Source organism: Siphateles boraxobius, unplaced genomic scaffold (genome assembly GCF_051911475.1).
Source record: "Siphateles boraxobius isolate OS27281-9 unplaced genomic scaffold, OSU_SipBor_1 2, whole genome shotgun sequence".
In the NCBI taxonomy this organism is placed as follows: Eukaryota; Metazoa; Chordata; class Actinopteri; order Cypriniformes; family Leuciscidae; genus Siphateles; species Siphateles boraxobius.
In genome coordinates, this window is record NW_027508810.1 from 10,949,644 (window position 1) to 10,976,513 (window position 26,870).

General features: G+C 39.8%; 1 protein-coding gene and 1 long non-coding RNA gene across 5 annotated transcripts in view; one reads left to right on the forward strand and one right to left on the reverse strand.

The window, feature by feature from the left end:
* LOC143744413 (uncharacterized) overlaps window positions 1-11,520 on the reverse strand; it is a 396,113-nt gene extending 384,593 nt beyond the window's left edge. The window contains exon 1 of one of the 2 annotated variants that reach the window (XR_013205843.1): window positions 11,481-11,520. This is a non-coding gene — a long non-coding RNA (uncharacterized LOC143744413). Of the gene's footprint in view, window positions 1-5,130; window positions 5,190-11,480 lie in introns of those variants that run through there. The other variant, XR_013205844.1, reaches the window with a different exon arrangement.
* Window positions 1-26,870, forward strand: part of enox2 (ecto-NOX disulfide-thiol exchanger 2) — a 280,102-nt gene that overhangs the window by 34,120 nt on the left and 219,112 nt on the right. The gene's annotated exons all lie outside the window — the stretch shown is intronic.

Genomic DNA, 26,870 nt, shown 5'->3' on the forward strand with positions numbered 1-26,870 from the left:
CAGTTTTTTTGTTGTGACATAGATCGGACCATGACTATGTATCATGATTTCTGAAATTCCCGCTAAATTATTCTGGTGATTCGGACTAGTTCAGACACATTTATCTGCACTGCTCTGATAATACTACACCTGCATTTCAGGCCTACTTGATAATTGCTTGACAGCGTTGGATGATACAGTTTAGTGGCTACTGATGAGTTGTCAGTTTGTCTGTGCTAAACTCTCAGTAGACACCATTAATTAATTGCTGTGCCCATTGTGTACCACTTTGAAATTGCTACTATTGGTATAACAGATGTATGAATGACAAAACTGGAACAGAGTCCACACACTGATTCAAGTAGCAAAGCAACTGCACACTTATTGAAGTTATAAAAAGGCACTTGCAACTTATTTCATTAAACAACACATTTCTTGAGGAAATACAATACACCTTTGTTAACCAAGTTTGACATTTATCTTTGACCACACAAGCAATACAAACCACACTATACAACACACGTCTTAAAACCACCAACACCATAAGAAATAAAGTAGGGGAAAAAATCAACCATCTCAGGTCATTTAACCTTATTATTTTGGTTAATATATCCAATCGCGGTGGGTAAAAATGTTTATTTTTTATATTCTTCTTTGCCTTATATAACGTCTTCCGGAGAGTAGTAGTAGTTTCTCATCCAAATTACTGCCGATTTTATTGGCTAAATTGATTATTTATAAACCCTTACTAGAGTTTTTGGTTTGTTTACAAATGTTTCTTGTGCTGGATGTTAAAAAATAAAGTAGATTCATTGATAGTAAAGCTGTAGCTTATTTTAAATTTAAAACGTTTCTTATTATCAATGTTGAAAACTGTTTTTCAGCAAATGTATATGCATTTATTTCAGGATTCTTGAATAAATAGAAAGTTCAGAAGAACAGCAATCTTTTGTAACAGTTTAAATTCTTTACTGTCGCTTTTAAGCATTTTAATGTGTCTGCTGAATTGATTTAATTTATTTTAAGAAATTCTTAAACTTTTGAACGGCAGTGTACATTTTTGATCATTGGAATTTCATTATGAATTGTACTTTTTTACATTGACAAATTTTATAAAATTTTTACTTTTAAGTGAGAGTTAGACAATGTCAAAGGTAATCTTTCATGCAAAAATATGAAAATTAGCATGAGCACAGTCTGTACAATATTGCCCGATACCAATGAACTAAAAATGTCTAATATCTACCAGTGACCAATAGGGTACCGATATGTTGTGTTTCTCTAGATTTTATTAATCAATAATTGGTTGAGTTGCAAAAATTGTCTGTCCCAACCAGTGGAGCAAGGGCTCCTGCTACTCACCAGCACCTGGGTAGATATTGTTACAAATTAAAGTCCTTGCTGCCCCATATCTGTTTTGGAGATGAGTAAATATGAAGACAAAAATGTTAATGCAGTCTTTTTTGTTGCCTTGTAAAGGGCATTGACAGTGACAAAGCGGAAGTCTTTAATTTGAAGTGAGCAACATACAGTAAATCAAGCATCTTCACATGTTCCTGAGTCTCCACCCACTCACTGTGCCAGTGTTTCTGAATGAGGGTGGCCGGCTCTTCCCAGCAGAGCTCTGGCTGCTAATCACGCTGGAAGCCGCCTGTGCAATGCCAGCAGCAAAGCGAGGGCTAGGTAAGCATCACAGACTACAGAGGAGTTGTTTATCTTGGGAGGCAGGCGCTCTCTCCATCATCCTGCCAACAAAGACAGTACATTCCAGCACGTTCCTCAGCAAGATAAGGTGCCTGGACACTGCCGGCCTTGACAGCCTACAGCTTATACAAGACTAGGGATGAAACGGTTACCGGTTTGACAATAAACCACAATAGCTTTCTCGACGATTAGTATTACCATTTCATATGTTAATTATCATTAAAACCGCATTTGATTACCTTGTTTTGAAAAACTCAAAGTCACGTTAAAGCGTGACTAGTGTAAAGTCACCATGAAATCAAAATGGGCAATTCTTATTTTTTCAATGAAATATTGCAGTATTTATTATAAATGATTTATCCGTGCACATAATCATATATTTTTTAAATTCATGTGCCCTCATAATCTTTTATCAAAATAACTTCCCCTCGCTCTTTTGCAGTGACATCTCTTCACTGATGTTGTGTTTATTGGCACGAGGGCGGGGCAGCTTGTCACACACATTAGATCCACCAATAGCAAACCACAACCAGCCAATCAATTACCCATGGACAAAATCAAGTCCCACCCAACATTTTTTTTTTTTTGTTCAGCAAGCTGTTACTCTCGGATATACATCACAGGGAAGAAAAATATGGCAACTTCCATTTCATGCCGAACTTTAGTTGGTGTGTAATGTTGCTGTTTGAGGATAAAAAAGATCTGCAAGGTTACAAAGTCCACTCTAAAGGGAGATATTTTATTTAACAGAATCCCACTTTTCAAGAATTACAATGAACGGCTCGTTTGGACTATACAACACACTTTTTCCAGGTCTTATGAAGTCATAATGATCCTCATTTAAATAATCCCGCCCACTGAATAAGTTAAAAAGTTGGCAATGCCCTGGTTAAGCTGCGCTAGAGAAGATGAAGAGGGTTGTCGCAGTTTTTTCCACCCCGGATAAATTTTGTCCTAAGGCTGACGAGTGGTTCATTTATTTTTAACACTGTTCCTGAACATTATAACCCCAACATTTGTCTGTGCACTGCACATTTTGCAGAGAACAGCTTCCAGAAGAGAGTACAATGCAGGCTATATGCACAAAAGCTTCTCCTGAATGTTGGAGCTGTTCCCATTTTAATATCATGTTATGTTGTAAGTCATCCAGTCAAAATTTTCTTCATTCAAAATCTGGCTGTTAATGTTATTATTGTGATGTTTATGCAAACAAAAAATGCATATTTCTGCTAATTTTATTTGTTGTTTGTTGGTTTTGTTGGTGAAATTATTGATTTCAATGTGTGTGTGTGTTTCTAGCACGTTTTGTGGCACGTTTTGACAAAACTGTGATATTGGTAATTGTGATCATTTTGGCAACTATAATCGTGATATGAAATTTTCATACTGTTTCTCATTTCTAGACGGGATACGAGGAAGCTGCAACTAAAAGAATCTGAGGTGTTCAATCTTTTGCTATTCCATTGTTTACACATTGATCACATGTAGAGAAAGAACGCTTATTATTCTCTACATAATACAGGTATGATTGAACCATTTATTTCAGTCCCTTGAAGAAAGCAAGAGTCCATATCTGTGGGTTTGGTCTCACTAAATTTGACTGTTTTTTTATATTTTTTACAGTAATTATTTAGAATGGTTGTACTTTTTGCATCTTGGACAGTGATGTGGCTCTGTGTTAGCCCATCCATGCAGTCCCCTTAAGGCACAGACATCCGTAAAATATCTGGGTCAGCCAGACTGTCTTCATGAATAAAAAGGGAGGTATTATTTTATTATACTGAGGTGTGAGCATGAATAATGTGTAGATCCTTGAAAAGACAGGGGATTTCTTCAGTTCCCAATCATTTTTCCCCCTCACTGTTCAGATCTCGTTATCACTCTCCGCTTTTGGTCTGCGGGGGGATTGGGAACATTTTTCTATAGGATATGAGGCAATTTTCTCCATCAGGAGATGAGTCCTTGTTTAAGAGTTCTCCACTAGAGCACAGTTGGAAGATTTAGTGTCTTTGTCTGTTGATCTTGTGTTGATCAGTTGTCTTGGCTTTTTAAAGTAGCAGAAGATCCAAATATTATGATACTAAAGATGGAGTAGCCACTTTCTTTATCTGACCTCGCACAGGGCCGTCATCAGGAGATAATTTTGGTCTAATATTTTTTATTATTTTTATTTTTTACACTTTAAGTTGACGTACTTACTTAAATAAGCACTGAGTAATATTAATTAACTACATGTGCTTACTTTAGAGTTAGGATTTGGTTTAGTGTTAGTAACTTGTAATTTTTCCTTTTAATATTTTGCACATATTTTTAATATTTTAGTTTTTACAGTATACATGGGTTGTTGTTTACAAAACTGCCTTATATTTTAGAATGCCTTATATTTTAGAATGAAGGTCCCGTACAAAGAGGTCATCAAGTTTAGTGATGATGGCCCTGAATCATATTACAATAGTCGGGGTGGCCAGCATCTCACTAAACAGTAAATCTTTAATGAATTGTGTCTTGGCGGTTGCAATGAATCCTAGAATTCCAGTAAGCAAGAGTGTCTTGACATTGGATGCCAAAACAGACCTTGGACAAAAAAAATATCTGTAGCCATTTGAAATTAAAGGCAACAATGACCCAAACAAAGGTTCTACACACATAGCATGAGCAGGGGCCTGTTTCAGAAAGGAGGTTAAGTGAAAACTCTGAGTATTTTAACCCTGAAATGAGGGAAACTCTGGGTTTTCTGTTTCAGAATGGGAGGCAAGTCAAACCTGAGAAAGCAGGGTAAGTCAAGCCCGTTTCTGAAAGAGAGGTAACTTATACTCAGAGTCAGTTACCATGGTAACTTACTCTGGGAACCTAACCTGGTCGGGAGCAGGTTTACTTCCGTAAACCCAGAGTTTATTTCGGTCTACTCACCTTTTTTAAAGAGGAAGCGGTGTTTAAACACCTCATTCATTCTTTCGGTACATTTATTCATTGCGTTTTTTCCCCACAATTTTTTTAATAAGATGAAGTCTATACAACTCCTTAACTGGCAACTGAAAATACAGTAGATTAGTGTTACATCATGTAGTTCTAAACAAATTCTACAGAATTAAACTGTGGCATTCACTGAAAATCACTGAACTGTGTTCATCTGTGCACCAGAAGTTGATGGACCTTCCTCCTGCTGTTCTTCTGCACTCTGAGGACGGGGAGAGATAAGAATATCCGTTTATACTTAGAAATAAACTTAGATTCTATAGGCTACTCCACATAAATAATGTGAAGAAATGTGAATGTGTAGATTGTTTGATGTGTAGACACATAATATTAACATTTCCTCTGTAGGCCTCTCTGTGGCAGCAGAAACTGTTTCTTCATCCTCATCGTCCTGTGAAGATGAGCATTTGGTTGAGCACATTTTATAATACTATTTGTCATAATTTCTGGTGTATTGAGTAGGCTACCTACAACTGTCTGGGGTTCTGTTGGGACAGGAGGCTCCAAAAGACAGATATTACCATCAGAATCTGTTGGGAGCAACAAAAAATCCTAACCCAAAGTAAAATATATGGAAATATCAAAAACAGCCTATATTAAAAATAACACGTATGCAGACCTCTTACATATTATGAAGGCACTTGAATCTTCGGGAGTGATTGGCTCTGATGAAGTCCCTCCAGGAATTCCCTCAGCCACTGGCCTTCCAGCATTCAGGCTCAGGGCCATCTCCATCTCCTCTGCATCTCCATCTCCATCTCCTCTGCATCTCCATATCCATCTGCATCTCCATCTCCTCTGCATCTCCATCTCCTCTGCATCTCCATCTCCTCTGCATCTCCATCTCCATCTCCTCTGCATCTCCATCTCCTCTGCGTCTCCATCTCCTCTGCATCTCCATCTCCATCTCCTCTGCATCTCCATCTCCATCTCCTCTGCATCTCCATCTCCATCTCCTCTGCATCTCCATCTCCATCTCCTCTGCATCTACATCTCTGCATCTCCATCTCCTCTGCATCTCCTCTGCATCTCCATCTCCATCTGCATCTCCATATCCTCTGCATCTCTATCTCCTCTGCATCTCCATCTGCATCTCCATCTCCTCTGCATCTCCATATCCTCTGCATCTCCATCTCCTCTTCATCTCCATCTGCATCTCCATCTCCTCTGCATCTCCATCTCCTCTGCATATCCATCTGCATCTCCATCTCCTCTGCATCTCCATCTCCTCTGCATCTCCATCTCCATCTCCTCTGCATCTACATCTCTGCATCTCCATCTGCATATCCATCTGCATCTCCATCTCCATCTCCATCTCCTCTGCATCTCCATATCCTCTGCATCTCCATCTCCTCTGCATCTCCATCTGCATCTCCATCTCCTCTGCATCTCCATCTCCTCTGCATCTCCATCTCCTCTGCATATCCATCTCCATCTGCATCTGCATCTCCATCTCCTCTGCATCTCCATCTCCTCTGCATCTCCATCTGCATCTCCATCTCCTCTGCATCTCCATCTCCTCTCCATCTCCTCTGCATCTCCATCTCCTCTGCATCTCCATCTCCATCTGCATCTCCTCTGCATCTCCATCTCCTCTGCATCTCCATCTCCTCTGCATCTCCATCTCCTCTGCATCTACATCTCTGCATCTCCATCTCCTCTGCATCTCCTCTGCATCTCCATCTCCATCTGCATCTCCATATCCTCTGCATCTCCATCTCCTCTGCATCTCCATCTGCATCTCCATATCCTCTGCATCTCCATCTCCTCTGCATCTCCATCTGCATCTCCATCTCCTCTGCATCTCCATCTCCTCTGCATCTCCATCTCCTCTGCATATCCATCTCCATCTGCATCTCCATCTCCTCTGCATCTCCATCTCCTCTGCATCTCCATCTCCTCTGCATCTCCATCTCCATCTGCATCTCCATCTCCTCTGCATCTCCATCTCCTCTGCATCTCCATCTCCTCTGCATCTCCATCTCCTCTGCATCTCCATCTCCATCTCCTCTGCATCTACATCTCTGCATCTCCATCTGCATCTCCATCTCCTCTGCATCTCCATATCCTCTGCATCTCCATCTCCTCTGCATCTCCATCTCCTCTGCATATCCATCTCCATCTGCATCTGCATCTCCATCTCCTCTGCATCTCCATCTGCATCTCCATCTCCTCTGCATCTCCATCTGCATCTCCATCTCCTCTGCATCTCCATCTCCTCTGCATCTCCATCTCCTCTGCATCTCCATCTCGTCTGCATCTCCATCTGCATCTCCATCTCCTCTGCATCTCCATCTGGATCTCCATCTCCTCTGCATCTCCATCTCCTCTGCATCTTCATCTCCATCTCCTCTGCATCTCCATCTCCTCTGCATCTCCATCTCATCTGCATCTCCATCTCCTCTGCATCTCCATCTGCATCTCCATCACCACTGCATCTCCATCTGCACCTGCATCTCCTCTGCATCTCCATCTCCTCTGCATCTCCATCTCCTCTGCATCTCCATCTCCTCTGCATCTCCATCTCCTCTGCATCTCCATCTCCATCTGCATCTGCATCTCCATCTCCTCTGCATCTCCATCTCCATCTGCATCTCCATCTCCTATGCATCTCCATCTCTTCTGCATCTCCATCTCCTCTGCATCTCCATCTCCTCTGCATCTACTCTGCATCTCCATCTCCTCTGCATCTGCATCTCCTCTGCATCTCCATCTCCTCTGCATCTCCATCTTATCTGCATCTCCATCTGCATCTCCATCTCCTCTGCATCTCCATCTGCATCTCCATCTCCTCTGCATCTCCATCTCTGCATCTCCATCTCCATCTTCTCTGCATCTACATCTCCTCTGCATCTCCGTCTCCTCTGCATCTCCATCTCCTCTGCATCTCCATCTCCATCTCCATCTCCTCTGCATCTACATCTCCTCTGCATCTCCATCTGCATCTCCATCTCATCTGCATCTCCATCTCCTCTGCATCTCCATCTGCATCTCCATCTCCTCTGCATCTCCATCTCCATCTCCTCTGCATCTCCATCTCCATCTCCTCTGCATCTCCCTCTCCTCTGCATCTCCTCTCCATCTCCTCTGCATTTCCATCTCCATCTCCATCTCCTCTGCATCTCCATCTGCATCTCCATCTCCTCTGCATCTCCATCTCCTCTGCATCTCCTCTGCATCTTCATCTCCATCTCCTCTGCATTTCTATCTCCTCTGCATCTTCATCTACATCTCCATCTCATCTGCAACTCCTCTGCGTCTCCATCTCCTCTGCGTCTCCATCTCCTCTGCGTCTCCATCTCCTCTGCGTCTCCATCTCCTCTGCATCTCCATCTCCTCTGCATCTCCATCTCCTCTGCATCTCCATCTGCATCTCCATCTCCTCTGCATCTCCATCTCCTCTGCATCTCCATCTCGTCTGCATCTCCATCTGCATCTCCATCTCCTCTGCATCTCCATCTGGATCTCCATCTCCTCTGCATCTCCATCTCCTCTGCATCTTCATCTCCATCTCCTCTGCATCTCCATCTCCTCTGCATCTCCATCTCATCTGCATCTCCATCTCCTCTGCATCTCCATCTGCATCTCCATCTCCTCTGCATCTCCATCTCCTCTGCATCTCCATCTGCATCTGCATCTCCTCTGCATCTCCATCTCCTCTGCATCTCCATATCCATCTGCATCTGCATCTCCATCTCCTCTGCATCTCCATCTCCATCTGCATCTCCATCTCCTCTGCATCTCCATCTCTTCTGCATCTCCATCTCCTCTGCATCTCCATCTCCTCTGCATCTACTCTGCATCTCCATCTCCTCTGCATCTGCATCTCCTCTGCATCTCCATCTCCTCTGCATCTCCATCTTATCTGCATCTCCATCTGCATCTCCATCTCCTCTGCATCTCCATCTGCATCTCCATCTCCATCTGCATCTCCATCTCCATCTGCATCTCCATCTCCTCTGCATCTCCATCTCTGCATCTCCATCTCCATCTTCTCTGCATCTCCGTCTCCTCTGCATCTCCATCTCCTCTGCATCTCCATCTCCATCTCCTCTGCATCTCCATCTGCATCTCCATCTCATCTGCATCTCCATCTCCATCTCCTCTGCATTTCCATCTGCATCTCCATCTCCTCTGCATCTCCATCTCCTCTGCATCTCCATCTCCTCTGCATCTCCCTCTCCTCTGCATCTCCTCTCCATCTCCTCTGCATTTCTATCTCCATCTCCATCTCTTCTGCATTTCCATCTCCATCTCCATCTCTTCTGCATTTCCATCTCCTCTGCATCTCCATCTCATCTGCATCTCCATCTCCTCTGCATCTCCATCTGCATCTCTATCTTCATCTCCTCTGCATCTCCATCTCCATCTCCTCTGCATCTCCATCTCCTCTGCATCTCCATCTCCTCTGCAGCTCCATCTCCTCTGCAGCTCCATCTCCTCTGCATCTCCATCTCCTCTGCATCTCCATCCCCTCTCCATCTCCATCTGCATCTGCATCTCCATCTCCTCTGCATCTCCATCTCCTCTGCATCTCCATCTGCATCTCCATCTCCTCTGCATCTCCATCTGCATCTCCATCTCCTCTGCATCTCCATCTCCATATTCATCTCCATCTCCTCTGCATCTCCATCTGGATCTCCATCTCCTCTGCATCTCCATCTCCTCTGCGTCTCCATCTCCTCTGTGTCTCCATCTCCTCTGCATCTCCATCTGCATCTCCTCTGCATCTCCTTCTCCTCTGCATCTCCTCTGCATGTTCATCTCCATCTCCTCTGCATCTCCATCTCCTCTGCATCTTCATCTCCATCTCCTCTGCATCTCCATCTCCTCTACATCTCCATCTTATCTGCATCTCCTCTCCATCTCCTCTGCATCTCCATCTCCTCTGCATCTCCATCTCCTCTGCATCTCCATCTCCTCTGCATCTCCTCTGCATCTCCATCTCCTCTGCATCTCCTCTGCATCTTCATCTCCATCTCCTCTGCATTTCTATCTCCTCTGCATCTTCATCTACATCTCCATCTCATCTGCAACTCCTCTGCATCTCCATCTCCTCTGCGTCTCCATCTCCTCTGCATCTCCATCTGCATCTCCATCTCCTCTGCATCTCCATCTCCTCTGCATCTCCTCTGCATCTTCATCTCCATCTCCTCTGCATCTCCATCTCCTCTGCATCTTCATCTCCATCTCCTCTGCATCTCCTCTACATCTCCATCTCATCTGCATCTCCATCTCCTCTGCATCTGCATCTCCATCTCCAGCTCCATCTCCGTCTGCATCTACATCTCCTCTGCATCTCCATCTCCTCTGCATATCCATCTCCTCTGCATCTCCATCACCTCTGCATATCCATCTGCATCTCCATCACCTCTGCATATCCATCTGCATCTCCATCTCCTCTGCATCTCCATCTCTGCATCTTCATCTCCATCTCCTCTGCATCTTCATCTCCATCTCCTCTGCATCTCCATCTCTGCATCTTCATCTCCATCTCCTCTGCATATCCGTCTCCTCTACATCTCCATCTCATCTGCATCTCCATCTCCTCTGCATCTGCATCTCCATCTCCTCTGCATCTCCATCTGCATCTCCATCTCCTCTGCATCTCCATCTCCTCTGCATCTCCATCTCCTCTGCATCTCCATCTCCTCTGCATCTCTATCTCCTCTGCATCTCCATCTCCTCTGCATGTTCATCTCCTCTGCATCTCCATCTCCTCTGCATCTGTATCTCCTCTGCATGTCCATCTCCTCTGCATCTCCATCTCCTCTGCATCTCCATCTCCTCTGCATCTCCATCTCCATCTGCATCTCCATCTCCTCTGCATCTCCATCTCCTCTGCATCTCCATCTCCTCTGCATCTCCATCTGCATCTCCATCTCCTCTGCATCTCCATCTCCTCTGCATCTCCATCTCCTCTGCATCTCCATCTGCATCTCCATCTCCTCTGCATCTCCATCTCCTCTGCATCTCCATCTCCTCTGCATCTCCATCTCCTCTGCATCTCCATCTCCTCTGCATCTCCATCTCCATCTTTGCGAGCCTCTTCCTTCTTTCTGTTGGCTGAGTAGAAGTCAAATGAGAATAAACATTTAATTGTGTTAATTAGACATATGTCAAAAATTTAATTATTTAAAAATGTAGTTATTTAATATGCAAATGTTTGTAAAGTCAGGTAGCCTACATCCATGATATGCTCAAGCCTTACCTGACTGAATTATGTTTTTATATTTTATTTTCAGCTGCTATTTTCTTTTAATGCCTGCAGGATTGCACCTACATGAAAATTAAAATTAGGTTGAATAACATACTGTTCTTCCAGTTTCACCTCTGGTATTATAACAGTTAGGTAAGTTACTCTAAAATAGTTATTAAGTACTAACTACAAATGACATATTCAACAGTGATTAATGTAATAATTACTATCTCTAGAAAGTATTGGTCTACTTATTACTAATTACTTCATAAATCCCATATCAGCCTCAACCAATTGAAAAATACAAAAAGAGACAGTAAACTGCGCTTTTAATGCTTTCAAATGAACAATATACAATTGCATGAATTATTCTTGAATTGACCAAAGTGTGTAGAGAGAGAAGGTTACATTAAAAATAAACCTTTAAAAAATGTTATGTTAAATCCACTGTTGTTTTATACAGAATTGTTCTATAGTCTATGCAGTATTTGATGCAATAACATCATATTTTACTTTATATTACAGAAGAATTAAGAGTAATCCCTTTAATTAAATTACGTTATTTAGAGTACTTGGTAATTGCACCCAACACTGTATAACAGTAATTAAAATGTAAACTTACGCATTGACTCGAGCAACTATTTTCTCCCAAACTAACTCTCTCGATCGCTGCTGCTGCCCTGTTGCTTAAAAAAAAAATGTTTGCGTACTGCTAGTGCGAAATATGCAGACCTCTTTTTGTCTGGCGCTGTTACCATGGTGACTCATAATATCTGTGCTCCATTGATAATGGCTTTTTATAGTTGTGGTGCACACGCTTAACTCAGAGTCAGTCAACTTAGAGTTGATTGAACTTAATCATTTTAGCTGTTCTGAAACCGAAAACTCAGTTTCCCATCTCAGGGTAAGTCAACTCAGAGTTCAAGTTTTAACTCCGAGTTGGTGTAACCTCCTTATTGAAACGGGTCCCAGTTGTTTTTGAGTTAAATTAGATTGGTATAATTTCAAGATTTAAAGCAAAAACAAAATAGTCTGACTTTAGCGTTGTGAAATAATTCTGCAATAAACATCTGCACAAAACAAAAACAGCAGACAGACTGAATTAAAATGAAAATTCACTCTTTGACAGTAGGTGTATACGCTTATGGAATAAGCAGTAGATGTTTATGGAAGAGCAGTGTTTCCTTTGTACAAGCTGTACACAAACAGCACTGCGCTTATAAACGCTACTTTAATAGCCATTATACGGAGGGAAGAGGAAAAAAAATGCATCAACACAATCAGTTCCCTTCAGAGATATATTGATATAAACCCCCACCCTCAATTAAATAAATATTTATATGGTCAGTTCCGATTTGTCGGTCGAGCGTTTTATCTCTAATGCTAAGCCATCATCTCTAAATTAAACGACCGCACCAAATTCAACTGTCCTGCTGAAGATTTATTTTTTAATACCGATAAGACATGACAAAAGCTAACAGTGCTGGCTCATGCATCTAGTGGGACTGCTTTCATTTTTGGTATTTATTTATTGCTTATTTTTCACTTGAGTGTTTTTTCCCACAGGAAATTAACTTAGTCGCAGTGTTATGGGACAACAGTGGGCAGAAATTGCTGATCCAATTGCACTACTCTGGGACCAGCAGAGCCATTTTTCTTCCGACAGGCCACTTAATAGCCCATAGTGATGCAGGGGGTTGAAACCCAACAGTCAATTGGATCAGACATAGATCAGCAGTGTGCTCAGTGCCATGTCCAATGTGTTAGGGGTCTCCTCAGCAAAATGAAGGGCTCTTCAGTGTGTCAGCTGCAGATACCTTACCCAGTGTCCCATACTGGAATCATACATTTGGCACAAGAGAATAGAATTGCTTGGTCTAGACCAGAACGTATTCCCCAGGCAGCATGCTTTACAGTACATACCGTCTTTAAAAAAGTCAATTTAGTAGTGGACAGGAAATGCTTCATGTTTAAAGTTTTCTCTATGAACATATTTTCAAAGCATGCCCAAGCTGTTTCTGTGACCTTCCTAAAGTTAGGCAGCTTGTAGCACCTGCTGTCTGGCTTCTGATTCCTCAGGGAACATCCGCACAGCTGGAGGGATATAAATTGCCATGGAGGTTATTGTTCTAGCAGTATTTAACCTGCAAAAAGCTTCAGATCTCAGGCAACTTACATCTTTTAGCAGTGTTATTGTTATGCCCTAGACATCCAGGCCATTGGGGAATATTTGATTTCGTATATTGCACTGCTATTTCAGATAATAATTTCAGTGTTCACCGTTGCTATGGCACCTTGCGAGTAACGGGGCCATCGTGACTGTTTTCTTCTTACTGGGGCGAAAGCCATAATTCATGTTTTTCACAGAGCGAAGGAGAAAAACGAATAATAAACGGAAGGAGCGCTCAATGCAATTTCCCCCTTCCCCTCATCTGGCCGGCAGAGGTTTAGATGGACAGACTAACAGGTTGAAAGCGTAACCTCAGTGTCAGCAGCCCTTTGCGGGCCATTTACATTCGTAGGCACGTCGCCCAGGATGGAGTTAATGACCTTAGGTGCCGCAATCAGCCTTGATGATTGTGCCTTGCAATATGAAGGAATTGGTATTCACTGTGTCCGCCGAAAACAATGAATTATTAATGCTGAGATTCAAGCAAACGCTCCGCTCTCTGTAGACACAGGAAGGACGGCTGTGGGGTAAATGGTGGATGGAGAACAGAATATAGAGGTGGCATGAAACGGGTCAAAGGGGAGAACTTCAAAATGCAGGGAATTTGACTCCCGTCTACATTTTGGGGGTTCATTTGAGTTTCTGCTTTGCATCAAGCTGTTTAGTACAATTGGAGTGGCACATGTTTATTTTTCTTGCCGCTCTTAAAGTTCAGCATGCATTTATTGGATCTGATTGTACATTTGATTGATTGCTCCATACTGAAGTTTACCCGGTGCAGTTTTTAAGTTTTTCTTGTCCAACTTCAGTTAAGATGTATTTATTTTCTTTGTTGAAGTTAAATTGTTGCCAGATTCTCAACCTGCCAAAATCTGAGGATGAGCCATCAGAGACTGCTGTGAATTATTTCTCCATATCGGCACATTTTCCTCTCCAACATGTGGCCAGAGCAAAACGAAGCACCTTTGGCCTTCTGCCTGGGTATTCATAACAACTTCACATCTAGGGTAAGCGGAACATTTTAGTGCCAGCTCTCATATGGTTTAAGCTAATGGCCAATATTAGCTAAGAGCCCAAAGAAAGAAATTAAAACTTTTATTTAGTAATGACACATTAAATTGATAAAATGAATGAAAAACATTTATTATGCTACAAAAGATTTCTACTTCAAATTAAATGTTTGAAAAAATGTAAAGTATCACGGTTTCCACAAAAAACATTTAAAGGGATAGTTGACTCACGAATGAAAATTGATCATTTGTGACCTTGGATGACAAAACCAGTCATATGGGTCATTTTTTTGAAATTGAGATTTATACATCACATGAAATCCGAATAAGTAAGCTTTCCATTGATATATGGTTTGTTAGGATAGGACAATATTTGACCGAGATACAGCTATTTGAAAATCTGGAATCTGAGGGTGCAAAAAATCGAAACATTGAGAAAATCCATTCACTCACATTCACTGCATTCACTCACAAAAATAAATGTTTTTTACATTTACGGTAGGAAATTTACAAAATATCTTCATGGAACATGATCTTGACTTAATATCCTAATGATTTTTGGCATAAAAGAAAAATTTATAATTTTGACCCATACAATGTATTGTTGGATATTCCCACATATACACGTGCTACTTAAGAATGGTTTTGTGATCCAGGGTCACATTTACTCACCCTCAAGTTGTTCCAATAATAGTTAATTATTAAAGCTGAAGTCGGCAAGTCTGGCAGATTGAGGGCACTTAGCCTAACTTTTGAATGTTTACAACTCTCATGCCCCTCCCCCACTTCCACGAGCACCCTCCCATCAAGTTCGTGCTCGTCAGTGTGTGTATATTGTAACGTGCCCGAGGGGGGGGGATTTGTGGCGTGTGCTCGAACTGTGATTGACAGTCAGATCTCACACAGCCCTGCGCTGATTGGACCAGAAGAACGGGAGCGGTGGATTTTTGCAAAACAAATAACAGGCTCTAGATGGAGGTAGAAAGTGAGGTGTTTTTTCTAAAACCGGCTGATTGATGTTGTTCTGTCAGAGCATAGTGTTGGTTTCAGTGAATATGATTAAAAAAAAATTGCCGATTGCAGCTTTAATTACTAATACTATGGAAGACAATGTAGCCCATTAACTCTTTGGTTACCGACATTCTTCGAAATATCTTCTTTTGTGTTCAGTAGAAGAAAGAAATTCATACAGGTTTGGAACAACTTGAGGGTGAGTAAATGATGACAGAATTTTCATTTTTGGGTGAAATATCCCTCTAAACAGTTTTCAACATTGATAATAATAAGAAATGTTTCTTGAGCAGTAAAACATCATGATATTGAAAATTCAGCTTCGATCTCACTATATATATAAAATATATTATTTCACGGGATAATTGTTTTTACTGTATTTTTGAACAAATAAACCAAGCCAATGTGTGCAGAGACTTCTTGAAGAGACTTCTTTCTAAATCATTAAAAAAAAATATCTTCCCAACATTTTGAATGTTGTCTGCACTGTTAACAGTAATCTTTAGTAAATCTCAAAATGATATTCATTTGCTTTATAATGTAATAATATCTTGTAATTAAATTTTGTATTCAAAATAGTATTTTAATATCAACGATATATCAGTTATCAGACATTACTTAAATAATTGCCTGATTATCATGGCTCGTTCTTAGCCAGAATATATTTTAATATTTGTGCATCCCTAATTTCCAGTTCTTTCTTCCATGATGTTAGTCTTTTAATCCCTACTTGACCTTCCGAACAGATGGAAACTGAAAAGATGCACTTGCTAGTTTATAGGCCAGTGGATAATTGATTTACTAGTCTCCCACCATCAAGTGCAAATGTTTTCTAAAATGGCTTTTATAGAGCAGTGTCCTGTGTGGTGGGGCCTTTAGGTGAAGCATGTCACGGCACAAGCACTATTACTCAGGAAGTCCGATATCATCAAAACGTCTGGAGTCCCACAGGACTGCTGGCTGGATTCAATTGACCACAGTTCAAAGGAAGATAAAGGCTAATTCAAAGGCCATTTACTGTCCGAAGTGAGAGTGCTGGTGATTTGACCAATGCTGTGGTTTGCAATTGAATTGAATGTATAGGACTGCTTTGGATAAAGCTTCAAAATTATTTTCAGATTTTAAAAAATAGCATTTGAGAGATGGCAACTGCATATATAGACTCTCTGAATAGTCCATCCCATCCGCATATATAGACTCTCTGAATAATCCATCCCATCCGTCCATCCATCCGTCATACCCATCCATCCATCCGTCATACCCATCCATCCATCCGTCATACCCATCCATCCATCCATCCATCCGTCATACCCATCCATCCATCCGTCCATCCATCCGTCATACCCATCCATCCATCCGTCATACCCATCCATCCATCCGTCCGTCCATCCGTCATACCCGTCCATCCGTCATACCCATCCATCCGTCCGTCCATCCGTCATACCCATCCATCCGTCATACCCATCCGTCCATCCATCCGTCATACCCATCCGTCCATCCATCTGTCATACCCATCCGTCCATCCATCCGTCCATCTGTCCGTCCATCCATCCATCCGTCATACCCATCCGTCCATCCATCCGTCATACCCATCCGTCCATCCATCCGTCATACCCATCCATCCATCCATCCGTCATACCCATCCGTCCATCCATCCGTCCGTCCGTCCATCCATCCGTCATACCCATCCATCCATCCGTCATACCCATCCATCCATCCATCCGTCATACCCATCCATCCATCCGTCCATCCATCCGTCCATCCATCCGTCATACCCATCCATCCATCCGTCCGTCCATCCATCCGTCAGTCCATCCGTCATACCCATCCATCCGTCCGTCCATCCGTCATACCCATCCATCCGTCATACCCATCCGTCCATCCATCCGTCATACCCATCCGTCCATCCATCTGTCATACCATCCGTCCATCCATCCGTCCATCCATCCGTCATACCCATCCGTCCATCCATCCGTCCGTCCGTCCGTCCATCCGTCATACCCATCCGTCCATCCATCCGTCATACCCATCCGTCCATCCATCCGTCATACCCATCCATCCATCCATCCGTCATACCCATCCGTCCATCCATCCGTCCGTCCGTCCATCCATCCGTCATACCCATCCGTCCATCCATCCGTCATACCCATCCATCCGTCCGTCCGTCCGTCCGTCCGTCATACCCGTTGCATTCTGTGGTCAGTCATTCCCTCTTAATGTTTTTTTTTAAATCTCAATACAGATTCACTTAAATGCATTCTAAAATCATAATATGTTCTATTTAGTTTGCACTGCATTACATCTATACCATTATCTTTTATGAGCTATAATCTCAGGTGTCATATTACCTCAGGCAGAATATCTCCCACACCACCATGAGATTTATTTTCATCTGGCTCTTCAATCCTGTTTTGTAGTCATGCTAATTGGCTAATATTTGTTCTTTTAATAGAAACATAAAACAAAACACATTTAACAGCACAATTGGTGCTGACTTCTTGGTTGTGGCTGGACCTTGGATGCCCACTGAACAACACACCCTCCTTAAGATTTGTATGTTAGTTGTGCTGGCTCGTATTCATCTTAAAAAAACAAAAAAACAAAAACAAAAAAAACACACACAAAAAAAACAGTGAGCATTTTAACTGACACCTGTCAGTGTGGATGCTTGTAGTTTTTGTATTTTAATTAAAAAACAAATCCTACAAAACATGGCAGGTGGTCTCAAGATGGCAGCCACCACAAGAGGGTCTCTTATGAGTCCACACTTTGGTGATGATTAAAACATTTGTGTAGTATAGGTGTGATGTCTGCACCAGTTTATGATTTACCAAAAAGAGGCTAGTGAGCCCCCCTCATAAAAATGATAAAAGACCTTTTGAACTTCACCATCACACACAAATTAAGGCCGCTAGTCCATAGGTGTGGCATATGGGACAAGGTGTTGCTTTTTCTAGGCCACTAATATGACTGAAGCAGGCTTCGTCATTATTCATCTGAGAGTGTCATTTTAAATGTAGGCTATTGTTCAAAATATAATTTATTTAAATTTGGCATGAAACAAAGTTGCGATTTGTGTTTTCTTCCCAATTGTGACATCCGAGTGAAGCTGCTTCTGGAATGAAAAAGAAATGTAAGACTTCCTCGAGAATTGATTTTTTAAAATATGTAAATAATTGAAGAATTAAATGTATACATAATTGTTTGTTTTGTCATCAAACTATTTGTTATGTGCATGTAGTTTGGTTTTTAGTGTTCTTCGGGATCATATCTGCAAACCCAATTTATATTTATTTGTGGATATTTTTTTTAGTCAGGGATGCAGGTTGTCAGTTCTTTCTGTTTAATGCAAACTTGAACAAGTTATGACACTCATAGACCCAAGCTTCTCGCTTGAAAGCTGAATATTGGCTGAACTATATAAGCGTGGTGCTCAGTGCAGTGTTGTTGAGATCAGGGCCGTCTCTAGAGACGTCTTTCCTTCCACACAATTGGAAAGCACATTGCAGGTGATAATCGGCGCTCTAAACAATATTCTGATACGCTGCATGCCCTTTCTGTCACTGCGCTGTGTTGTTTCTATGACAGTGACATATGAGGATAATAACTGCAGATAAAAAGGCCATTTTGGAGGCACTTCCACATCAGAGGCCAGGCCGCGGGTTGTTTCCTATGGTAACAAATGCTGCAGAGAATCGAACACCAATTCTGTTAAAATAATGCTCATCATTATAATGATTTGCTCCAGAGGCAAAGCACTTTTTGCCAATGTAGCGTTCATTCAGAAATGCCCCCCCCCCCCCCCCCACCTCCCAAATGCAATATAAAGAATTGCATCTCATATACTTAACTATCTTGTTATGTTTGAATAGAGCCATTTTATTCAGAACATTAAACATTATATTGAATGCTTTTGTTTATGAATTCAGCTGTTGGTTTGTTGATTTGCTGATCTTCATGGGCAGAGGTTGCAGCTGTGGATCTTGTGGTTGTTTTGAGCTGCTTGTCGTGTTGGAGATGAATAGTGTTAGATGGGCTGATTCGTAATCTCCTCATCTCTTGATGATGGTCCGTTGACACTGTCTGATAAGGCCGTGTTCATCAGAGGAATTCCACAGATCGGTGGCATCTGTGGCACACCGGTCCTGCACCTTAATATCAATCTTAGGAAGAGTAATGCGCAGATGTTCCCAAAAATGATTATTTTGAAGGATGGGGAAAATCAATTTTAAGGAATATCCTCGCCACTATTTTCATTTACATTTATATTTATGCATTTGGCAGATTCTTTTATCAAAAGCGACTTGCATTGCATTCAAGGTATAAATTTAATCAGTTCATGCATTCCCTGGGAATCAAACACAGGACCTTGGCGTTCGAGATACAACAAAAAACAAAGGTATAAATAGGCTTTAAAGCTGCAAACATAACAAAAAAACAGTACCATAAAGATCGAAATGTAAGTCATTATTCAGTCCCTCTATTTTTACGCGATCCCTTGATCACTGAATACAATGTAACTTCTTTTTTTTTTGCGATCCTGCATAATTCGCAATTTCACCGCAAACTAACCGCAAAAATGAAAAGGTCTCACAGAAAAATTAATTATAATTATCTATTTGAATTATTTATAATTAAATTAAAGTTTGAATGCATTATTTTCACGAGGAAACATATTGCCCGTCTGTCAGGACACGAGTACTGAATTGTGTCCCCTTGATAGGCTTATTGCACTTGAATGGTCAAATACACAAATAATTATATCAAAATGTCCATCTTGGAGATTTATGTCTTGATCAAATAGTGAACAAACAATTTTGGGCGTGTGTCAGTATTGGATGCACACATTACTATAGGCCTTAAAGTAAAAGCAACAAATTACCCGCTGCTGTCACCTACTTAAACAACTGTTTGTATCTGCATCTTTATTGTGTTTATTGTCCTTTTGTCATTTGTTTCTTTGTTATTTTATTTCTGACTGTTTACTGGATTACTTAATTACTTCTCACTATATTAGGTATAGCCTAAGTGTAGTATTTGTTTTATTTTTGTTTGTGGGTTGCTTTTAAGATTTTGGTCATATTGCCCACTCTAAGTGATCTTGTTATTAAAGCTAGATAGTACACCACTAGACTAGCCTAATTATCTAATAGCCTAACATTTTATATATATATATATATATATATATATATATATATATATATATATATATATATATATATATATACTATTATTATGGTGAGAGACCGAAATAAATAGGAGTGATGCATTTTGTTTGTCCTTTGTGTCATCTAGTATACTTTAAATGCCGTATCTTAATTATAAAAAGATTTCTGTGAAATTTGTGTTTTACGCAGCTCTAAAGCCCCTTGTTATTCATTAATTTCTTTATTTTTGTTGAATGGAAAACAGCAGCTTGGCCATTCTTTAAAATCTCCCTTTTTTGTGTTCTAACAAGAAAGAATGTAAGTCAAACGGGTTTGGTACAATGAGGGTGAGGAAATGATGGCATTCTTGGTTGAACCAACCATTCAAACATGCCAGAATGCCACTGTAAACAAGGCTCGTTCACTAATTTTAGCCTGCAGTTCTTTCTGATCCTTTTTGATGCTTGCAATTTGAAAGCCACTTAATTTGTTCTTATACCATTGTAAGCCTATGCCATAAAACACAAATGCAAGCACCACTTAGGAGACATTACTTCCAGCAACACTTTCCTGAAATGAATGTTTGAGAGAGTCTAAAAGCTTTTCTTTCTTCACATTACAGAGGAAACTTCATTGAAAAAGCGTCCAGTCTTACAGTAAAAGCCTCTAATGTCGGTTCTCTTCGGTTCTGAAGATCAAGCAGGCATTTGTGGGTTGGTCTTTATCAGTGTTGGGGGTAACTTATTACAAGTAACTTGAGTTACGTAATCAGATTACTTTTTCAAGTAACTAGTAAAGTAACACATTACTTTTTCAATTTACATCAAAATATCTGAGTTACTTTTTCAAATAAGTAACGCTAGTTACTTTTTCACATTTATTGACTGACAGCTCTCCTGTCCCCATTTTGAGAGAAATAAAGTGAGGTGTTGTGTGCATTTGCATTGAACATGCATTTACTCATCTCACTTGCACAAAAACATTCAGTATTCCACAAAATGAATAAAAACAGTCAAATGCAATCTCAGAATTTTGTGCAAAAGTTTTATAATTAACTATGTTAAATTACACAAATATACTTTATGTATTTGATCTCACTTTATTAACCAATGTCTTTGCTGCTGACCTACAATGATCTAATTCAACCATACTAATAAGCAAAAATGACTTTAGATTAGGTTTAGAAATAAGAGTGTTGAACTTCCTTCTCCTGTATCCTGTTGTTATTTAATCAAGAACAGCAGCAGCTGAAAGGTTTGTTTGAGCGGCGCCCTCTACTGTACTGTAGTAAATATGCATTTCCTTCAGCCTTACGCTTATTCATTTAACTTTTGATGTGAAAGGGCCTTAACAATTGGCAAAAATAGATTGTTTTAGCTGTTATTAAAAAACAAACAAACAAGCCCATGCAGGTGAGAAAAAGTAACGCAAAAGTAATGTAACGCATTACTTTCCATAAAAAGTAACTAAGTAACGTACTTAGTTACTTTTTTGGAGAGTAACGCAATATTGTAATGCATTACTTTTAAAAGTAACTTTCCCCAACACTGGTCTTTATGCAAGACTTGGTACGTCTGGCCCACATTTAATGGTATCTTCTCAGACCATGAATGTCTAGTATGTTCATTTGTGGAGCACAGGAGATTGTCTTCAGCATCCGAGCCCGGATTTCTACAGCACAGAGAGAAAGAACATTTAGCAGACTTGGCCTAAAGTTCAACTTCTTTGCCTTTTGTCTCTCAGCACTGCAAATGGGGTACGTTCAACTGAAGAAGATGGGAACTGTCACATTTCCAAATATTTTCAATTGATACATTTAAAAGATTATACTTCTATCTAGGGCTGGGCGATATATCGATATAAAAAAAATATCGATATATTTTTAAATGTGATATGGAATTAGACCATATCGCATATATCGATATAGTTCAAATTTGCGCTATGATCCTTGCTCCAAGCAAGCTGCTGACTGCTTTTGTAGAAATATATAGTATATTGTGCATTCTATCAGTTGCAGTTCTGGCGCCTCCGTCTCAACAGCATTAGTGTACAACGCGACAAATACTCACATCAAATATTAACACAGAGGAACAGGGACACATCAGCTCAGTGAGTTCACAAAAGTTCATTATTTGCATTTGCTTTAAAGCCGGTTAAACATGTCATTCACTGCTGATGCGCTGTTCTAACATGCGCTTTACTGAGCGCGAACACCCACATGCACCCGCACATGCACTAAAAGCCTGTCTAACAAACAGCGCCTGGTTACTGGACTAAGTTATCTTTCGAGTCTTATTTTGCTAATACTCTCAAAAACACACAAGTTTACATAAGGAAAGTTGGTTATGTCTAAACTGAAAGCAAACCGAGAAAATTGAGAGAAATCCGCTTGCCAAATGCTTGTATAGACGCGTCGCGTACAGGTCTTAAAGAGACAGTAGCCCTAGTAGTAAACATGCAGCTGCTTGTCCTTAAAGGTATAGTTCGCCCAAAAATAAAAATTCTGTCATTATTTATTCACTGTAATGTTGTTCCAAACCTGTATTAATTTATTTCTTGTGCTGAACACAAAATAAGATATTTTGAAGAATGTGGGTCCCCATTGACTTCCATAGGGAAAATATACTATGGAAATCACTGGGGTACATCAACTGTTTGGTTACCCACATTCTTCCAATTAACTTCAACAGAACAAAGAAACTTATTCAGGTTTAAAACAACTTGAGAGAGTAAATGATGACAATTAAAATTTTTGGGAGAACTATCTATTTAATGTTAATAAAACAACAAAACCACAGAGGAAATCACTCACTGCTCTTGACTGAGAACTTTAATAGTAGCTTTAATACGAATCAATGTATAATTTATATATTAATTTATATATATAATTTATAATTTATCCAACATGTTGTGTTTGACAACAATGTGCTTATAGTATGGCAAGCCGTTTTAACATCCTTAAAACTTACTAGTATCTATTTCCATGCTACTAGTACTTATTCATTAGCTACTAGTGCTTATTCTTTAGGTACTAGTACCTTTTTAAAAGATACTAGTCATTATTCATTAGTAGGGATGTGACTGTGAGGATATTTTCCCACTGGTTAATCGACATGTGACAACACCGGTAATACCGGTATCAACGGCGGGGGCTTTTAAATCACTAATTTAAAGGCAAACGTAAAATGCGCGCGTTTGCACGGGCATGCATAATTGGTGGTCGTGCGGAGCAACACTGTTTTGTTATTGTGTGCTGAATTGGCGCTAATTTGAAAACGAAACTTTTTTTTTTACATCGCTTATAAAAAGCTGGTGCAGCAGTGTGCACTTCACTTTTAAATTAGCGTCAATTCATCCTTCGCTGATGCGATCTGACAAAAAATCCACCATATTTTGTCCGACAAAGCAGTCAGGAGAGTGATTAACGTCGGTGGATTTGAACTTGGCTTTAACTGAGGCAATCTCTCATGACACATTAAAGAGCCACAAAACGGTAGGCCTATTTATTGTTTCATTTTCTTTGACTGACAAAATTTGAAAGTTGAGACTTTGCTTCATATTAAATATTACCTTCTCGGTCCTGTCTGTCAGTGCGTTGTCAGTGTCCTTGTAGGCTATGTGAGTTGCACGTGTAAAATGAAGTTAACGAACAAACATGATCCATCAGGAAACGCCATAGATCGCTGAATTTCACTGCACTTCATGAAGAGTTTTTCTTTAGCGTGAAGAAGCCGCTCGCCGGAGATGTGTTAAAAGATAGCGGAGGGCATTCATGATTATTAGGCTACCGGTATAATAATCATCCTGGCTCCGTGTCTGAGTGAGTAATTTACTCTCTTACCTTTGTTCTTTGATTAACATTAGTGACACTTTAAGACCAGCCGCTGCTGACAGAGACGCGATCTGACACGCGTCCCATTTTCTCACAAATCTCTACATTAATTTAAGACTTAATTTAAATCATTTAATACTTCTCTTATGAGGACACTCGACAAAACAGACATTTTGGCATAATTTGTGTGTGTTATGGTTTGTTCAAGCCCAAAAGAGAACTCAATACTGACGCGCGTCTTTTCTGTGTGTATAATAGGCAGGACCTATAGCGCGGTCTCTTTTTTTTTTTTTTTTAATATACAGATTTTTTTTTAATACACAGGTGCACATAATACAAACAAAAAAAACAGTAAATCAGACAATTAAGGCACAAACAACAACAACCTAAAAATTTTTAAAAAAATATATAAAAAAAATAAAAATCAAAATAAATAAAAATAAAAACACATACAGCCATCAGTTACACATTTTATAGAAAGAAACAAGTATAAATATACGTGTCAGTACAATGAATAGATATCACAAAAAGTCCATTCACACCTTGAGTCACGGAGGCCTGAGCCAGAGGGGAGTGGCAGTCTCAGTAAAGATAACTACCCAAAGATTAAAAAAATTAAAAAAATAAATCAAATTTTTTTTAAAAAGTGCATTGCATTTAGGTCCCAGTTTGAAATCTATCCTTCCTGATGTATTCTATGAAAGGGCCCCAGATCTTCTTGAACTTATCTTGGGAGGTAGACATAGAGAACCGAATTTCTTCAAGGTGTAAACAGGAAACCATATCATTAAGCCACCTCTTGAAGCAAGGAGAGGAAGCTGACTTCCACTCCTTTAGGATAACCTGTTTTGCAATGATCATACCAAACATGAGGGCTTGTTGTAAAGCGAATGGAAGAGCCAAAGAACCTTCGGAGCAGCCCAGTATTACTAAGAGACAGTCAGGAATCAGTTGTCTATTGTAAACAGCACTGTACAAACTGAAAATGTCGACCCAGAATTTAGTGAGCTTAGAGCAAGACCAGAAAAGATGCCCAAGAGTTCCATTAGTTGATTTACATTTATCACAAGTGGGGGAGACAGCCGGAAATAATTTGTTCAGTCTAGTCTTGGAATAGTGCAACCTATGAACTACTTTGAACTGAATAAGCTGAAGTCGAGCATTAATAGAGCATGCTTTATCCTTTTTAACCCTTTCCCCCATAGCTCGTCAGATATAACTTCGCTGGTGTCCTTGATCCATGCCTCTTTAATATGGAGAGAGGGGGTTGCCACAACAAAGAGGTTAACAAACCGGGAGATCAAATGCTTGGAGGTGGGAGGGCTGGTCATAGTATCAAAAAAGACTAGCGCGGTCTCTTTTATCTTGTCGCGCTTAAAAGCATTCACATTAATAAGAGCGTGATCATACAACGCTAGTCTACGGGTGACAGAAAAAAACAGATACTGCGTAATTGCGTTAAATATTATAATGCTTTAAAAAAATCTTTTTATTTTTTCACCGCGGTGTCGCGGTGGGCAAGTGATGAAACCGGTGTTGCGACTGAACACAGTGTAACACCGGTAACACCGACTACCGTAGCAAGCCTATTCATTAGATACTAGTTCTTATTTTTTTGAATACTGGTACTCATTCATTAGATACTAGTACCTTTTAAATAGACACTAGTACTTATTCATTAGATTCTAATGCCTATTAGATTGGTACTAGTAGGGCTGGGCGGTATATCGAGTTTGTACAATATATCGATATATTTTTAGATTTATAAAAATACGGTTTATATCGATACAGTAGTTTGATACAGGCACATCTTAAAAACAGCTGAGGACGCAGTGTGAGCTTCTGCAGTGAAAGTACATAATACAAATTGTCCTAAACATGACACAAGCTTATATTAAGCGCTTCAAAACAACTGTTAAGATATAGTTAACAAGTTTAAAGCAGTTTGTCCTGTCAGATGCTCTGTCAGATACTGTTGCTGACTGACAGATAAATACTTTCGCTGTTTAATGCGTTTGAGACGTGGTGCTTTCCTCAGTGCTTAACTTACATTTCACAGGTATATTCTCCATCTGTAAATGTTAGAAAGTCAAACAAATATGTCCATTTCACTGTCAGGAGAGGACGATCGCCGCCGCGAGCATGCGCGCCAAACAGACGGAGCACAATAGAATTGTAGCGCAATAATTCTGACTAAAATATACATATTGCTAAAATATTTGTTGTTGGAGACAATACATGTGCCATATGTGGAATTTTAAACCTACAAGTATTTTTATGAAAGTGACCCATTATAATGGGGTAATCAAATGCAGGCTAATATAATTAGTTTGTGCTTTTGTTTTTGTTTTCATTTTTAGTTTAGCCTTTAGGCATTTTAAAAACAAAATCATTATTTTTGTTTTTAGATTGTAATGTTACAATGTTAAAATGTAATGTAATTTTAACCACCTATTTGCACATAGTATATTGCATAGCGTACATTACATTCCCTATAATTGTTTCCATATCCTTCAATCAACATTGTTTGGATATCATTGAGCAGGATGTGAAACAACTTTTTTTTTTTTTTTTATAAATAACAATTTTCTTTATCTAAATAGAAAAACATTGAAAGTACCTATATATATATATATATATATATATATATATATATATATATATATATATATATATATATATATATATATATATATATATATATATATATATATATACACGTATATCGTATATCGTCATTTAACCAAAAAATACAGAGATATGATTTCTTTGGCTAGGTACTAGTACTTATTATTAGATAATAGTACATATCCATATTAGATACTTTACTTATTCATTAGAT